Source organism: Dipodomys merriami, unplaced genomic scaffold (genome assembly GCF_024711535.1).
Source record: "Dipodomys merriami isolate MVZ:Mamm:240054 unplaced genomic scaffold, mDipMer1.0.p SCAF_43, whole genome shotgun sequence".
Lineage (NCBI taxonomy): Eukaryota > Metazoa > Chordata > Mammalia > Rodentia > Heteromyidae > Dipodomys > Dipodomys merriami.
Window position 1 is genome coordinate 56,789 of NW_027205937.1, and position 12,963 is coordinate 69,751.

At 37.4% G+C, this 12,963-nt stretch overlaps 1 pseudogene; it reads left to right on the top strand.

Annotated features, from left to right (window-relative positions):
- The first annotated feature begins 768 nt into the window (after positions 1–768).
- On the top strand, positions 769–868 carry LOC138807750 (U6 spliceosomal RNA; annotated as a pseudogene).
- Positions 869–12,963: the final 12,095 nt, after the last annotated feature.

The window sequence follows — 12,963 nt, forward strand, 5'->3', positions numbered from 1 at the left end:
CCAATTTAAGGCCTAATATCGAGGAGAAACATATAGACTTCTCTTGTACCTATGAAAATATTTCGTGAAAAAAAGGCAGTAGTGTAAATTCCTGCCTGGTTGGATAGTAGACTGGCCAGGACATTAGGTAATCATGCATATGAATTTTTTTTCACCTTCTTGGCTTTAGCTACTTTTGAAATGTTAGGTATAACAAACAATTATATTTTGATAAAATACCTTCTAGTATAAACGATTCTGTCTTAACTGTTCATCTCTCTATGATCCCTATTAACTAAGATTAGTTTTGTTCCAATAAGGAAATCTATGCTGTCAGGGTAAGATATTCTGGTTGGTCTGTTGCTACATGGAAGAAGAGTAAAGGGTCAGGTAGACATTTGTGCCAGTAAGACCTCATTTAGGAAATTTTAAGCTGCAGAAGTTTAGATGTAGCTCTTAAGCAAGGCTTATTTTGAATCCATTAGCTCCACAAAGCTATCTCAGTTGATAAATAATTACTTGAAAAGCCATCACCTTTGGACCTAGCTATAAAGGCTTCAAAGTATGATCAAATTTAAATGAAAAAGACTTAAAATAGTCATTGAAAAAAATTGCAAATCTGAGCAATCGAGCAAACAATATAAGTTTTACAATATACACAGAATTTTAGAGAAGTAAGATCAATAGCATTTTAGGAACAATAAGTTTTCCTGGTTACAAACAGTCAACCAAGCATATATGCCTTTATAAAGACTGCATCATTAACTACATAAATTTACAGGATACTACATGCTTCAGCAGCACGTTTACCCAAATTACAACAATATAAAGATTAACATGGCACTTGCACAAGGATGATATGAAAATTTGTGAAGTATGCCATATTTGTCATTCTTCAGATGCCAGAAATGAAAAACAGTTATTAAAAATGATTACAAAAATACAAATGTAACAATACATGTAATTAATTGAACTAAAAGTTAGTTTGACATCAGTGTATTAAATCCTCACCTTAGAAAGGCCTTTATATAGCATAATCTTTACAAAACGTTTGAAATTAGATAACGTTGTCAATTTTTCCCAAAGAAATAACATAGTATAAGGACCTAGGAAAAAAAGAAATGTTAAACTGTTTCTATATGGAATGCTATCTGAAATAACACATTTAATAATGAACCTATATATTATAAAACAATGTAGAATTCAAAGTATTATATCTAAGAGAGAATGAAATAGATTATGGATATTATACAAACAAAATACAGATTATTTTAAAATATACTTTTTTTCAGACAAGCACCAGAAATATCTTTAGTTTCTGTACTACTCATTTCAACAGGTAAGTTAAAAATGATTTCTGATTTAAAAATCACAAACTCTGCAGAAATCATTATAGATGTATACAAACAAATCTTGAATACATTTTGACATCAAAGTCAGGCAATTCACTTGAAGAATACCAGGGAGTCCACGTGTCTCTTTAGGATATGAACCTAAACAATAATCTAATACTACAGAGTTGAGGGAGATGAATTGCCCTCCTGAATAATTTACTTTTGGGTCAAATAAAAGCAGGCTTGCAAAAAGAGAATAGACTTTACAGAAACATGATGAGTTGATGTAAGTAGCTGCTTAGCTGATTTTGTTAATTTGTGAACTAATTCAGGGAAACAGAGTACAGCAAGGTAAAAAAAAATAAATAAGGTCACATTGAAATACTCATTGGTGTGTGTGATACTGCCTGGGCACTATCCCTATGATTCTGTGCCCAAGGATAGTTGTCTACCACTCGAGCCACTATTCCATTCTGATTTTTTAGAGATAATCACATATATTTTCATGATTGGACTGGCTTTGAACAGTGGTCTTCAGATCTCAGTCTCCTGAGTAGCTAGCTAAGTGGATTCAGCCTCTGAGTTTCTAGTTAAAATTCTGACTGTCCTGTATGCTTCACTGCTCTTTTATTCTTTTCCTGCGGTAATCAGAAGCGTAACTAATATATGTCTAATTGCTTTAAAAATAATGTTACTGCTTGGCACCAGGGCCTCCCATCTCTACTCTTAACTATTGAGGAGGCTTGAGAACATATCCCAGGCAAAATTTTAGTGGACTTTCTTCTCAATCTATAGCTGGGTGCATTGGATCATATCCACCATCCTGCACTATCTAAGAACTAAGATTGGAAGGACTGCAGAATCCAGACCAGCTAAGGTAGGAAGCGAGACAAGATGGTGTACAACTCTGATGCCATTGATGATTGGAAGTTTAAGAGGACAGATAAGGTGCATGTTCTTGTAGAAAGGGAATCACTATCCTAAATTTAACCACTGATATTATGCCAGCCTAACAAGAAAAATACCCAAAGTTGAAATCCCCACAATTTTCCACAACCAAAATAATTAAATACATGAACATTCCAAAACTTAGTACAATGTGTCCTTTATTCTAATATCTTTATCAGATTATCATACGATGTGACAGAATAGTTCTACATCATATTATGATATATTTAAAAACACCTAGAAAATTCTTTCACATTTATGAAGTGCAAAAGAATGGCAAATTGCCTCATTTCTTACGTATTTGAGTATCACTAAAAATTCTTGTAGAAAAAGTTCCGGGAAGATGGCAGAGGAGAAGCTGGAGGCTAAGCAAGCTCTTGCATAGAAAGCAGTTTCATTGTTCCAGTGAACAGTCCTAAGCCAGAAAACCACACCAAGTGTGCCATCACAGGAAGACAGTTAGTCCAGAGAGGGAAAATCCAGGCAAGGAGACAGATCTGAGCACTTGCCAGCGGCGGCGGTTGCTGAGGCCAGCCTTAGCCGCCCTACCTGCAACACAGAGAGTCCAGGACAAAGGCTCCAGACGAAGCAGGTGAGCGGATTCTACTCAACCCCAGCGAAAGCTGACTAGAAGCAGATATTTTTATCTTGCAGTTCACAGACAAGGGACAACCCAGGAACCAAGACTCGGTGTGAGTAGAAGCCTGGCAACCTCATTCCTTCTCAGGGAACAGAGGAGGGAAGGCCACCCCTCACCCCTCACTACCAGAGATCTTTGATACTGACAAAGGCCTGGCTGAGCAGCTAGCTCCAACTCAGGCCTTGGAAGAAAACAAGAGTCACAGGAACCTAACCTGATCTGTTAGGCTCAGCTCCACCCAGGGAAAAGTCACCCAGCCTGGGGCCAGCAAGTTCTGACAGCCCCAGGAGTAGATTTCTTCACTGGATAAACAGAGCCAGAGGCTGCCCCTCCCTACAGCAGCCTTGAAAATCAATTGAAATTCAGTAAAATTAAACCCTGAGAAAGGCTCCAGGCTGGGCTCTGTGAGTGTCTCACAAGCTAGCCCCTCAGGGAAAAGCTACTGTTTGCTGAAAGGCCTCATCTCTATCCAGAACCTAGCCTCATCACAGTATCTCCAAACTAGAGGAAACAGCCATCTCCCACTTTTTTGATACTCACAGCAGATCTTCCTCCCATTGAACAAGCCTGGGAGGAGGATCACAAAATCTTGGGTAAAGCAGAGCATTTTTCTACCTGCTCAAACTAACCGACTTAAGAAACCAACCAAGCCATAGGAAAATGAAACACCACAAACAGACCAGAGACTCCAACTACAGACTGGTTAATGACACAAGGGAGATACAGGATCTTCCCATCCCCCCCAAAAAATCAAAGAACTCTTTTTTTAGTTTTTTATTAAAAAAAAATTTTCCTAAAACTTTTTTTTAATTTTAATTTTTAACATTTAAAAAATTTGTTTTCTATTAACTTTTTTTTCTTCCTCTTATAATTTTTATTTTCGGGGTATGAGTGTGTATGCTTTTTTTCTTGTGTTTTTTTTTTTTCTTTTCTCTATAATTTTTTTTGTTTAGCTCTACTAATCTTTGATCCTTATTTTCTTTCCTTATCATTCTTTTCACCTTTTCTTTTCTTTTGTTCTTCTTTACGTGACTTAATTGCTATTCTGCTCATCCTCAGATATACCCATAGTTGATTATTAGACCTTATCACCTATTGTGTACACACTTAATCCAGAAATTCTTTTCTTTTTTCTCTCTTTCTCTACTATCATTCTATTCAACCTATTTCCCGCTTTGAGATTAAGACTTAGTTAAGTTTACTCACCCTCTGCCTTTCCACATCCCTGTATTCATATTTTTACCCACATCTCTCCCTAAACCTGATAATTTCTGGTTTGCCAAATTCATCTTTGTGGTTCGTAGACCATTAATACATAGTTGTTTGATGTTGAATAGATATATCTGTTGAACTAGAGTGTATCTTCAGACTTTTACGGTGCAACTACAGACTTTGTTTAATGCTTAACTTAAGATAGTGTTCTAGCACAAAACTGGTGTTACTTTCATCCCAAATGTCCAGGGCAAGCCAGAAAAACACAAGAAAAATGGCAAGTTCGAGTATCCTACACCCACTCATGATACTCAGCGGACAGAAGAGATAATGAACAATCCATTGGAGAGTTCCCAAAAAGCTCTACAAACACTACTGGAAAACATGGTAAATGAAAAGATTGAAAACCTAAAAAGGACACTGTATGAATGTGATAGAGAGAGAGAGGAGACAAGCCAAAGGTCAATACAGGAATATCATGAGCGTGAGAAAGCTACTCAAAGATTGATACAAGAATTGCGTGAGCAGCTCAAGAACACTCAAAGAGAAATAAAGAAATGGCATGAGCAGGCTGAGACCAGTCAAAGAGATAGACAGGATTTGGGGAAACTGGCCAAGAACAGACAAAGAGAAAGAGGAATGACACGAGCAGGCTAAAAATACTCAAAGAGAGCAACAGGAATCACGTGAACGTGAGGAAGCTAATCAAAGAATAATATAGAAATTTAGAGAGCAGGATGAGAATACACAAAGATCACTAAAGGCAATCATGGAATCCATAAATAGAGAGCTGAAAGATCTCAGGGAGTCCACAAAGAGAATGCTGAATGCAAACCAACAGAAGGAATGGGAGTCCACGGAAACCATAACCAATCAACTAGGTTATTTGATAATAAAAACTGAAAACCAAATTAAGGAAGTAGAGAAGTTCATACAAGATCTACAACAAAGCTCCAACAAAGAATTTGAAGCCATCAAAGCCAACCAACTAGAAGGAAAAGAAATAAAAAACAAAGTAGAAAGTCTTGACAGTAGGTTAGACCATGCAGAAGATTGAATCTCAGGATTGAAGACAGCCTAGATATTATCGAGAAAGCACATATAACCATCCAAGAAAAATCCAAGAAATATGATAGACCTATTCAACACTTTGAAGACACCATCAAAAGGCCTAATCTGAGGATAATGGGTGCAGAGGAGCACCTAGAGACAGAAGTTAATGGTCTAGGAAATTTGTTTCACAGCATCCTAGCAGAGAAATTCGCAAACGTGCAAAAAAGTTAGGCCTATTCAGATACAAGAAGCTTTTAGAACTCCAAATAGGCCAGACCAGAACAGGACATCCTATTGTCACATAATCCCCACAGAATCAATTCAGACCAATGAAAACATCCTTAAATCTGTCAAGGAGAAAAGATCAATCACCTATAAAGGCAAACCAATTAGAATCACCTCAGATATCTCAGCAGAGACAATCAAAGCAAAAAAAGCCTGGAAAGATGTATGCCATGCCCTAAAGACAAACAACAATCAACCAAGAATACTGTACCCAGCTGTATTCTCCTTCATAACCGAATGGCAACTAAATACCTTCCATAGCAATGAAAAATTGAAACAATATATCTCTACCTAACGAGCCCTACAAAAGATTCTTAAAGATGTCCCACACATAGAAAACCAACAAGACCACAATAGAGGCCAAGAAACTGCACCCAAACTGAGAATCCAAGAACCATAGCAAGAACCTAGTTGCCCCAGTCCCCAAGAAGGATAAAATGGCAGGAACTCCCAAATACCTCTCTGTCCTATCTCTTAACATTAATGGACTTAATTCTCCAATTAGCGACAGACACTGTCTAGCTGGATTAAAAAGCACGATCCTTCTATTTGCTGCCTTCAGGAATCTTGCCCCCCCAAAAAACAAACACATTTTCAATGTGAAAGGTTAGAACAAAATCTACCAAGCAAATGGCCTACATAAACAAGCTGGAGTTGTAATCCTAAAATCAGATGAAATAGATTTCATATTAAAATTAGTAAGAAGAGATAAAGAAGGTCGCTACATATTAATTAATGGATCTTTCCTTCAGGAGGATATTAAAATTCTAAATATCTATTTGCCAAACAACGGAGTACCCAAATTTATCCAAGAATTATTACTTCCCCTCAAATCCCACATAGATCCCACATAGATAGACATTAATTGTTGGGGACTTTAACACATCACTTTCCCCACTAGATTGATCAACTCGGCAAAATCTCAACAGAGAAAACGAAGATATAAACAACTGCATAGATCAACTAGATTTAACAGACATCTACGGAATATCTCACCCAACAGCTTCAGAATACACGTTTTTCTCAGCAGCACATGGAACATTTTCCAAAATATACCACATTTAAGGACACAAAGCGAACTTGTCCAAATTAAGAAACATTGAAGTTATACCTTACATTCTTTCAGACCACAAGGGAATAAAATTACAACTCAACACCAAAAGCCACCAAAGAAATTCCTGTAACACATTGAGGCTGAACAACACACTGCTGAATCACGAGTGGGTCATGGAAGAGATTAGAAAGGAAATTGAAATGTTCATGATATTCAATAAAAATGAACACACAAACTACCAGCTCCTCTGGGACACAACAAACCAGTACTCAGGGGCAAGTTTATAGCTCTGAGTTCCTACATGATCAAATTGGTGAGATCTGAAACCAACAAACTAATGAGGCATCTGAGCCTCCTTGAAAACAAGCAACAATATAAATCCCAAACCAGTAGATGGAAAGAAATAATTAAAATTATATCAGAATCAAATGAATTAGAATCCAAAAAAACTATAGAAAGAATCAATCAAACAATGAGTTGGTTCTTTGAAAAAAACAAAATTGACAAACCCTTAGCAAATATTATCAGAAAAAGAAGAGAACACACCCAAATAAATAAACTTAGAGATGAGAATGGAAACATTACTACAGAAACAACCAAGATTCACAACATTATAAGGGAATACTTCTCAAAACTTTATGCTAATAAGTTTGAGTTAAATCATCTTAACAGGCCCATATCAAGTATTGAAATAGAAACATCAATGAGAGACCTCCCATCTAAGAAAAGCCACGGACCAGATGGTTTTACAGCAGAATTCTACAAGGCATTCAAAGCAGAGCTCATACCAATACCTCTCCAACTCTTCAATGAAATTGAAAGTGAAAGTTCACTACCGAATTCATTCTATGAAGCCATCAAAACCCTCATCCCAAAACCAGGCAGGGACTCATCAATGAAAGAGAACTATAGACCCATTACTGTGATAATCATTGATGCAAAACTTGTCAACAAAATTTTGGCCAATCAACTTCAAAATTTCATCCAAAACATTACTGTGATAATCATTGATGCAAAACTTGTCAACAAAATTTTGGCCAATCAACTTCAAAATTTCATCCAAAAATAATACACGATGATCAAACAGGATTCATTGCAGGGAAGCAAAGCTGGTTCAATATGGGCAAGTCAATTAATATAATTAATCACATCAACATGAGCTAGGATAAGGACCACATAGTTATTTCAATAGATGCAGAAAAAGTATCCAACAAGATCCAACTCCCCTTTATGATGAAGGTCCTGGAAAAATCATGAATCCATAAAACAATCCTCAAAACAATAAAGGCTGTATATGACAAACCTACAGCCAGCAATATACATAATGGTGAAAAACTAAAGCCATTTCCTCTTAACTCAGGAATGAGACAAGGATGTCCAGTCTCTCTATTGCTATTCAATCTAGTATTAGAATTCCTAGCTATAACAATAAACAAGATGCAAACATAATGGGGATCCAAATAGGGAAAGAAGTTAAACTCTCCTTCTTTGCAGATGACATGATCTTTTATTTAAAGAATCACACAGAATCCACTCCCAAATTACTCAAATCTTTGGCAAAGTAGCACAGTATAAATTTAAATCTCAAAAATCAATTGCTTTTCTGTATGCCAACAATGAGAAAAGTGTGGCTGAAATTGGGAGAGCAATTCCATTCTTAATAGTGCACAAAAAATAAAATATCTAGTAATTAACCAAAGAAGTGAAGGACCTCTATGATGAAAACCTTAAAAACTTGAAAAAGTTATTCAAAACAGAACTTAGAAAGTGGCAAAACCGGAAGGAGATGGGAAGATGGCGGAAGAGAAGCTGGAGGCAAAACAAGCTCTCGTATAGAAAGCAGTTTTAGAGTTCCATTGAACAGTCCTAAGCCAGAGAATCACACCAAGTGTGCCATCACAGGACAGAGAGATAGGCCAGAGAGGGAAAATCCAGGCAAGGAGACAGATCTGAGATCTTGCCAGCAGCTGCCGCTGTGGCGGCAGCGAAAGCAGCGGCGGCGGCCACAGACGCCATACCTGAAACAGACAGAGTCTAGGACCAAAGAGCCAGATGTGGCGGGCGAGCAAATTCTACTCAACACCAGCCAGAACCGACAAGGAGCAGACATATTCATCCTGCAATTCCCAGACCAGAGACGACCCAGGAACCAAGACTCGGCCTAAGTAGAAGCCTGACATCCTCACTCCTTCTCAGGGAGCAGAGGAGGGAAGGCCACCCCTCCCCCCCAGTACCGGAGATCTCCATCTTGGATACCGACAAAGCTCGGAAGAGCGGCTAGCTCCAACTCAGGCCATGGAATAAAACTAGGATCATTTAGCAGGTCACAAGAACTTAATGGCGTGACCTGCCAGACTCAACTCCACCCAGGGAAAAGTCACCCAGTTCTGGCGCCAGCCCTAGGAGTGGCTTTCTTCATCGGGTAATCAGAGCCAGAGGCTGCCCCTACCTTTAACAGCCTCGACATCAGTAAACAGAAACCCTGAGAGTGGCTCCAGGCTGGGCTCTGTGAGTTTCTCATAAACTAGCCCCCGGGAAAAGCTACTGTTTGCTGAAAGGCCTCAACTCTACCCAGAACCTAGCCTCATCACAGTATCTCCAAACTTGAGGAAAAAGCCATCTCCCTCTTTTGTGATACTCAAAGCAAACCCCCCCCCCACATTGCACGAACTTGGGAGGAGGATCAAAAAATCCTGGGTAAAGCAGAGCATTTTTCTGCCTGTCCAAACAAACAGACTTAAGAAACCAACCAAGCCACAGGACCATAAGCAGACCAGAGACTGCAACCAGAGGCTGATTACAGACACAAGGGAGATATAGGATTTTCCCAACCCTCCCCAAAAAATCAAAGAACTGTTTTTTTTTACCTCTTCTTGTTTTTTTTTATAACTTTTACAAAAAAATTTTCTTTTTTAAAACGTTTTCTAATTTTTAATTTTTACCTTTTTTGAAAAAAATTGTTTTAAAGTAACTTTTTCCCCCTTATAATCTTTATGTTAGGGATACATATGTGTGTGCATTTTTCCTTCTTTTTTTTATTTCTTCTTTTCAATTTTTTTTCTTTTTGTTTTTTGCATAGCTCCATTGAACTTCTGATCTTTTAATTCTTTCTTCCTTTTCCTTCTCACCTTTTCCTCTCTTTTGTTCTTCTTTATGGGAATAAATTGTTGTTTTGCACATCCTCAGATAAACCCTAGCTGAATATTAGACTCTATCCCCCATTGTGTACACACTTAATCCACAAATTTATTACTCAATTCAAAACTACTGAGACTTAAATTCCTTAATAGCAGTAGTACCTCTTTATACCTATAAAATATCTTAGGTATTTTTATTTTTAAGTTTTTCACATCTCCTTTATATCCCTCCCCTTCTATCATTATATCCACGTTCTTTGAATAGTTTGTTCTCGATCTGCATATTCTTAATTTTTATTTTTCTATTTTTTTCTGGTCTGTTTTTGTTCCCTTTTTCTTCTTGATTTCTCTCTCTCTACTTTCATCTTATCCAAACTATTTCCTGCTTTGAGATTAGGACTAGTTAACTCTCCCTGTGCCTTCCCACATCACTCTATTCCTATTTTTTACACACATCTCTCCCTAACCCTAATAATTTCTGGTTTACCAAATTCTTCTTTGCGGTTCGTAGCCCATTAATATATAGTTGTTTGATGTTGAATAGAGGTATCTGTTGAACTAGATTGTATCTGCAGTCTATTGACAGTGCAAATTCAGACTTTGGTTGATGATTGCCCTAAGATATTGTTCTAGCACAAAACTGGTGTTACTTTCATCCCAAATGGGCAGAGTAAGCCGGAAAACCACAAGAAAAATGGCAAGTCTGAGTATCTCCACTCCCACTCAAGATAATCAGGGGACAGGCGTTTTCCCAAATAGTTCTACAAACACTGCTGGAAAACATGGTAAATGAAAAGATTGAAAACATACAAAGAACTCTGTATGAGCGTGATAGGGAGAGAGAGGAGGCAAACAAAAGGTCAATGCAGGAAAATATTGAAAACCTACAAACGATTCTGTATGAGCGTAGGAGGGAGAGAGAAGAGGGAATCCAAAGGTTTATACAGGAATATCATGAGCGTGAGGAAGGTACTCAAAAACTGATACAGGATTTGCATGAGCAACTGGAGAATACTCAAAGAGAAAGCAGGCATGGCATGAACATGCTGACAACACTCAAAGAGAACTATAAGAATGGTATGAACATGAGGAAGCTAAGCAAAGAGTAATACAGGAATTGAGAGAGCAGGATGAGAATACACAAAGATCACTAAAGGCATTCATGGGATCCATTGACAAAGAGCTGAAGGAAGTCAGGGAGACCACAAAGGGAATGCTGAATGGAAGCAAACAGAAGGAATGGGAGTCCAAGGAAACCATAACCAATCAACTAAGTGATTTCAGAATAAACACTGAACACCAAATTAAGGAAGTAAAGAAGGTCATACAAGATCTAAAACAAAGCTTCAACAAAGAATTTGAAGCCATTAAAGCTGACCAATTAGAAGGAAAGACATAAAAAACAAAGTAGAAAGCCTTGACAGCATGTTAGACCATGCAGAAGATCAAAACTCGGGGACAGAAGATAGCCTAGATATTATAGAGAAAGAACATACAACCATCTAAGACAAGTACAAGAAATATGATAGATCTATCCAATGCTTGGAAAACACCATCAGAAGGCCTAATCTAAGGATAATGTGTGTAGATGAGCATCTAGAAACAGAAGTTAATGTTCTAGGAAATTTAACAGGATCCTAGCAGAAAACTTCTCAAACATGCAAAAAGATAGGCCTATTCAGCTACAGGAAGCTTTTATAAGTCCAAATAGACCAAATCATAACAGGACATCCTACCATCATATTATAATCCACAAAGGACCAACTCAGACCAAAAAGCTGTGAAGGAGAATAGATTAATCACCTATAAAGGGAAACCAATTAGAATCACCTGAGATTTCTCAGCAGAGAGAAGCAAAGAAAGAAGAGCCAGGAATGATGTATGCCAAGCCCTAAAAACAGACAAATATCAACTAAGAATACTGTACCCAGCTAAACTCTCCTTCATAACTGAAGGCCAAATGAAAACCTTCTATAGCAAAGAAAAATTGAAACAATACATCTCCACCAAACCAGCCCTACAAAAGATTCTTAAAGACGTCCTACACATAGAAAACCAACAAGACCACGATAAAGGCCAAGAAATTGCACCCAAACTGAGAATGCAAGAACCATAGGAAGAACCCAGTTTTCACAACCCCCAAGAAAGTGGATAACATGGCAGGAACTCCCAAATACCTCTCAGTTATATATCTTAACATTAACGGAATTAACTCTCCAATTAAACGACATAGACTGTCTAGTTGGATTAAAAATAAAGATCCTTCTAATGCTGCCTTCAGGAGTCACATCTTGCCCATAAAAACAAACACATTTTCAATGTTAAAGGCTGGAACAAAATCTACCAAGCAAATGGCCCCCATAAACAGGCAGGAGTTACAATCCTAATATCCGATAAAATAGACTTCAAATTAAAATTCGTGAGAAGAGATAAAGAAGGTTGCTACATACTAATTAAGGGATCTCTCCTTCAGGAAGATACTACAATTCTAAATATCTATTCACCAAACAATGGAGCTTCCAAATTTATCAAAGAAACACTACTTACCCTCAAATCACACATAGATCCAAAGACATTAATTGTTGTGGATTTTAGCACACTACTCTCCCTATTAGATAGTTCAACTCAGCAAAACCTCAACATAGAAAATGCAGATCTAAACAGATGCATAGATCAACTAGATTTAACAGACATCTTCTGAATATTTCATCCAGCAGCATCAGAATACACGGTTTTCTCAGCACCTCATGTAACATTTTCTAAAATAGAACACATTTTAGGAAACGAAGCAAACTTGTCCCAATTCAGAAACATTGAAGTTATACCCTACATTCTCGCTGACCAGAAGGGAATATAATTAGAACTCAAAACCAAAATCCACCAAAGAAAGTCTAATAACACATGGAGGCTCAACAGCACACTGCTGAATCACGAGTGGGTCATGGAAGAGATTAGAAAGAAAATTCAAATATTCATGCTATTCAACATAAATGAGCACATAAATTACCAGCTCCTCAGGGAAACATCAAAGGCAGTACTCAGAGGCATGTTTATAACTCTGAGCTCCTACATTAACAAATTGGAGAGATCGGAATCCTCAATTTAATGAGACATCTGAACCTACTTGAAAAAGAGCCGAAATAAAACCCCAATTCAGTAGACGAAAAGAAATAATTAAAATTAATTCCGAATTAAGTGAATTAGAATCCAAAAAAACTATAGAAAGAATAAACAACACAAAGATTTTGTTCTTTGAAAAAATTAACAAAATTGACTGACCCTTAGCAAAACTTATCAGAAAAAGAAGAGAACACACCCAAA